Source organism: Anneissia japonica, unplaced genomic scaffold, assembly GCF_011630105.1.
Source record: "Anneissia japonica isolate Jap-2015-1 unplaced genomic scaffold, ASM1163010v1 scaffold737_len1565949_cov176, whole genome shotgun sequence".
Lineage (NCBI taxonomy): Eukaryota > Metazoa > Echinodermata > Crinoidea > Comatulida > Comatulidae > Anneissia > Anneissia japonica.
In genome coordinates, this window is record NW_022741618.1 from 628,584 (window position 1) to 634,540 (window position 5,957).

Below are 5,957 nucleotides of genomic sequence, written 5' to 3' on the forward strand. Positions count from 1 at the left end.
CCTAACTTGTTTTTAATTATAAAGGCAAAAACATATAGCAAAAACGCTAGTTATTTTGATAGGTTTAATTTTTGTTAAAGTGACTGGTCTGTATCTGAAGTACACATAGTAAATTTTAAACAGTGATTTTTATTATGACTTTTTTACTGTTTTACTATTTTAACTTATCAAATAATGTATTTCTTGGCTTGTAATAATAATAATAATAATAATAATAATAATAATAATAATAATAATAATAATAATGTAGTCAAAACAAATTTACAATATTAAATTTGTTAAAGATTTTTCCTGCCATTTCATAATATAATAAATTAAAATTGTGTTGGTTTTGAAAATGGTCTCGAATTAGAGGGTGCACTTTAATTATTGTTGAGAAGGGTTTTTTCGAGGCCAAAGTTTATCCAAGGGAGGCGTTTAATTTGTGTGTGTGTGGGGGGGGGGGGGGGTGAATATTGGGGGGGGGGGTGTGAATATTGACACGAATACTCAAATAATCGCCCCCTAATTTCACTGTAAATGTGAAACTACAACACATATTTTTTTTAATGTCATTGCGAGACCATAAAGACTCGGGGTGTAGCACAGGTTAGAATAAATGTAAATCTACTGGAGTAGAAAATTAATAGAATGTGTTGAAAATAATGTTGTTTTCATTAAATTTGTTTACAGTCAATTAGAGCAAAAAAATAAACGCCCGGGGTGTTTATTCGAAAGAGGCTCTAGAGAAGGAGAATTTATTCGAAGAAACGTTCATTCTAATAATGTCTACGGTATAATTGTGTTCAAAGGAAAAGTCATTGATATAAACCTCAACCCCAAGCTACTACAGGTGTATGTATGTTTCATGGAAGAACAAAGTGAGATAAAATCATTCATGGTTTACTACTAAAGATCAACTTCATTGTGTTTGGTCCAGTTTACATCAGGCCAAGTATTATACGGTAGTGGTTAGTCATTCCGTTGTGGCCGCAACCCAGGTTAGAATTCTGGTCACGGCATTGATAAAACAGTGTTACGGCAATGGTATTTTTTTTTAAATTATTTTTTTCATAATGCGTTTGGAAATAAAATCTAGTTACTTAACTTTTTCTAGCGAGAGGTGTATGTATTTTAAAAACTTTATGTGGATTTTGTCATTAGTACCGTAACACCTTGTAATATTAAATATTAAAAATGGATAATTTTATAGAAAATTTAGGTTTACGTTGATCACATAATCAATAACAATATGAAAATAAAATACAAAGGCAGTGCCCCCTGTGAGGCTCGAACTCACGACCTTCAGATTATGAGACTGACGCGCTGCCGACTGCGCCAAGGAGGCAACTGCATGGAGTCGTGTGTAGATATACTTGTTAATTTTTGAATTCCTCTTCCATTTTTTGCTTCTCAAATGATTTTCTTATTGTTTACTAATGTTTTTTATTTTTCTTTTCTGATTTCTAGTTTGAAGAGTATATATGATTTCTTAAGTAGTTCCCCTTAGCTATTTTATTTAAATTGTATGTATATATCTGTTCTATTTAAGACCGGATTCGTTGGCTTTTTGGGCTAGAGTGTTCATAACTATTACCAATCATAGCCAACTTTAGATAATATTGTAAAATTTGTTGCTTGTCCAATTTTCATTGCTTTTGTAAATGTATATTTTAGGCTAAATAATGAATGAATGAATAAATGAATGAAATAACTAAGTATTTATTTGATTACATGTTTCTTTTTATTCCTGGCTAAATATCTAAAACTCTTGTAACCCATTCAATATGCAATGAATTACATTGAATTTGATCATTTTTTTAAAATTTGTGATCAATTTTTTAACAAGCACGGTTACTTACTAACATTACCAAAACCCTAAATCATGTTACACTTAAAATATTTTTCGTTAAATCATGGCCTAATGTTATTTGTTAATGTTACACAAATAATTATTGGTGTATTATTTTTTTTCTGATACATATTTCTATATTCAAAACCATATTTCCCTATTTTTAATGATGAAAACTTCTTTACCAATGTTTTGAATCTACAGAAGATTCATTGTTTTCGTGTGTTTGTATTAGGTACACACTGTATGTTTATGCGTATATATTCTTTTTACATAAGACTTGGATCAAAGAACTGTTGTATTGTCCTATATATTTACTAGTAAGCATTACTTGTAGGTTTGCCACTCTTTCAAAAGCTTATATCATAAAAAAAATATAAGTAGTGAATATGATTGGGGTGGGGGGATCTTCCATGGTTTATTAAATGTTAGACTTCATAGTTTTGTCCAAACCTGGACTGAAGTAGCGCGTCGTTGTTATATAGAGGTTAATACATTGCGTGATGACAGTTAAATGACCAACAAAGACAACTGAAGACAATAGTTCGTCATTAGAAGTTATTTAGTATAACTTTATTCGGAAAATTAATCTCAGAATCGAGTTGCCGTCCCCGGCCTTTTTATATTTATTAACATTTTCTTAATGAATCTATTCATCAAGTTACATAATTATATTTACAGAGAGCTCATTTAATTTATGTGTTTATTATTATTTGTTATAATTTATTAATATTATTATTATTATTATTATTATTATTATTATTATTATTATTATTATTATATTCATTATTATGAGTATTCTTCCGTGAATTAGCAAAGATTGGTCCAATTTGCAGGACCAAATAGCGCGCCGTGATCGTATAGTGTTTAGTACATTGTTGTGACCGTAATAACCCAGGTTCGAATCCTGGTCACGGACACAGCAACTGTCCTTTTTATTCATTAATGTTTTTTCATTAATTAGGCAATACAAGTTACTTAACTTCATCTAGAGGTATTTTTTAAATATTTTATGTGTATTATACCACTATTGACTCCTTTAAAATTATATATTAAAATAATTAATAATTTGATAACAAATTTAGGTTTTAAAAAAGTGAATAATTAATTCCTAATGAAGACTCACGTCCTTCAGATTAAGGGACCGACGCGCTGCCGAAACTCTAAAAGTCGGTTTCATTGTATCTTTTAGTCTCCCTTTCTTAACATAGCCGTCGGAAGCATTTTGAAAGTGGTCCCGCCATTATAAGAGCGGGATGGGGGGGGGGGGGGGAGATACAAACCTCAGCGAAAATTTGAGGAAATATTAGGCCTACCTCTAGATGGCAAAAAATTACACTCTTTAGTAAAATTCATCATCAGATCACCATTATAGTAAAAATGAAGCGCCAGCAAATTTCTCATGAACTTTTATCATCGATTTTTGGCAACCATAGTCATTAGTATGTGTGATGAGACCATAGAAAATACCAGTAAGATTTGTTTTAAATATCTTTGATGTATACCTATTTACTTTACTTCATCAATTCAACGATAAGATGTGAGTCCACACCCCTCCAGCCGTGGTTGTGGTTGAGGTGCGAAAATTGTGGGAAATATAGTACCGCTAGATGGCCGGAAATGTCACTTTTATATGGCAAAATTCGTCATCAGCACATCACCATTATAGTAAAAATGAAGCGCCAAATAATTTAGATCTTTTGTACTCGATTTTCGTCAACCATAGCCTAGAGATCTAATAAAACATAATACATTGTCCTTGGTGTATTTACACCCTCCTCAGCCCCATCGTGATTGGGGAATAATACTTCAAGAAATGACACTCTTAATTCCTCCATGGTCTTATATAGTGAAATTCATCATCATCACACCACCATGATCTTTTATCTGCAATTTTCGGCAATAATAGAGATCTAATTAACTTCTGTATTGTACCATAGAAAATAAAACTTAATTGTCTTTGATGTATTTACTTTAATTTACCTAATTCGTGTGTCGAAAACCAATCTTATACTTTTTCTCATACTTCTCAAATGTTAATAAAGGAAGGCACGCGCATTCGAGTCGTGTATTGCAGATAATTTAGATGCAGATGGGCAGAGATACCGGAATCTTGCTATAACATGTACTGTACTCTACTTTAGCTGTTAGCTCTTTCGTTAAAACCTGGGTCAATTATGCTGTTCAATTTAACAACTTTCAGGCATCTTCTTTATTTGTGAAATTACATTGCGGTCGAAAAGTGAGTGGGACCAATACCCCCTTTGTGGGGGACTTGTCCCCTTCCCCCATGATCTGTGCCCATTCTGATAACCAGTAGAGCCACTACCCGGTCCCTCAAGGGGTGAACACAACAGTTTGTTGATTCTACCCATCTTAACTTCACCATGGTTGACAAAATGGCTCCTCTGCTGGAAAATAGCACATGCATACTTTACATAAATGAATGTCCCTCTTTAAAAGGGTGATACATTTTGATTGCAAGTAGGGTGGCCTAAGTAGTGCCGGCTTGACCATTAATACTTCCAAGTGTCACATAACAGCCTATATACTGATTCCACCGGAGTCGTTTTTTTAAGTTGAATCTTATCCTACAATCATCGACATTATCATCACCGCCATCATCATCTTCATCATCATCATCATCATCATCATCATCATCATCATCATCATCATCATCATCATCATCATAATAATCATCATCATCATCATCATCATCATCATCATCACCATCATCATCATCATCATCATCATCATCATCATCATCATCATCATCATCATCAGCATCATTATAATCATCATTATTATTATTATCAATATCATCATAACCCTCATCATCCTCATCGTCATAAAGGAATGGCGCATTAGAAAAAGAATAATGAATTGGTTTTTTTTTATACCACTCCAGGTGGCATTTTGCATATTAACAATACTGAATGGAGTTGAAAGACTACGAAGGAGACTTTACAATTAATAACAAATGTGAGTACAGTATTGAACATTTTGCATCGTTAATTCAATAGTTAATTTGAAATTTTGTCATTCTATGGTTATTGTTTTTACTAAGTTTGTTAGGCATTGAAGTCATTTACAGTTTCCACGGCAGAAGCATGCACTAACATGGCTACATTCTATTCAACAACAACACATATATTCCGAGTGACTCGCTAAAACCATCAAATACCTGAAATGTTATTTACAGTAATTAAAGTTTGGGGCTTGTTAACTTCCGTTCGTTGTTTACGTTGTAGATTCGTATCTTTTTTTTTTATTGACATGAAATTTATTACTAAAAATCTTATTATTATCTGGTGCACAACTTTTAATCTTGAATAATTTGTTATAGCCCGACAAAAATATTTTCTATATGATTTTTAAAGGACAGCGAAAGTGATAGAGGTAGGCCCAAATGACACCGTCAATATTGATACTAATATCTTCATGAATGTGTACCTCCATAATGTCGATATCAAATATAGCTACTAGTGACGGATCTAGAAATTTCTCCCCATGAACCACACCCCAGGGATTTTATTCTGGGACCCTGAACAAGGCTCTAGGCATCCCCTTGTTTTAGACCCCGATCAGAATTTTTGTAGCCCCCTATCGACATCCTGATTTTACGAACATTTTAATACAAAATCCTTAAATCGACACTACCAGCCAATTTAAAGAGTCTATGTATAAATAAGAATACAGCACTGGTATAATTTAACTGTCTGCTAATTGACAGGAAAACAATTTTGTCATTCATATATTTAATTGTAAGTTTGTGACTTGCTTAAATATAATTATTCAGTTATGGAATTAAATATTTTATCTTTCAGCTCAAGGCAGACAGTGTATATTTAAATTGGACCTCATTGGAAATGGGCTGGACTCCGGCCTAATGGGCGTTCCTGATGCTCATTACGGTAATTTTTACTTTTCTTGATCTTAATTCATTTATTATCCCTTTAAAGAGACAGGTATTTTACGGTAGTGGTTAGTCATTCCGTTGTGGCCGCAACCCAGGTTAGAATTCTGGTCACGGCATTGATAAAACAGTGTTACGGCCTGTCTCTTATACACATCTAGATGTGTATAAGAGACAGCATCTGGCCAGTAAGTCAGTGGCGTATCTAGA

The 5,957-nt window shown here is 33.0% G+C and overlaps 1 long non-coding RNA gene and 1 other non-coding gene across 2 annotated transcripts in view; one reads left to right on the plus strand and one right to left on the minus strand.

Annotated features, from left to right (window-relative positions):
- Positions 1-1,254: 1,254 nt before the first annotated feature.
- Trnam-cau lies at positions 1,255-1,327 on the minus strand. The gene has a single exon. It is a non-coding gene; the product is annotated as a tRNA-Met (tRNA).
- A 3,352-nt stretch (positions 1,328-4,679) lies between these two features.
- LOC117118872 overlaps positions 4,680-5,957 on the plus strand; it is a 2,832-nt gene continuing 1,554 nt past the window's right edge. The window contains exons 1-2 of the long non-coding RNA XR_004447104.1: positions 4,680-4,813; positions 5,659-5,745. This is a non-coding gene — a long non-coding RNA (uncharacterized LOC117118872). The remainder of the gene's footprint in view (positions 4,814-5,658; positions 5,746-5,957) is intronic.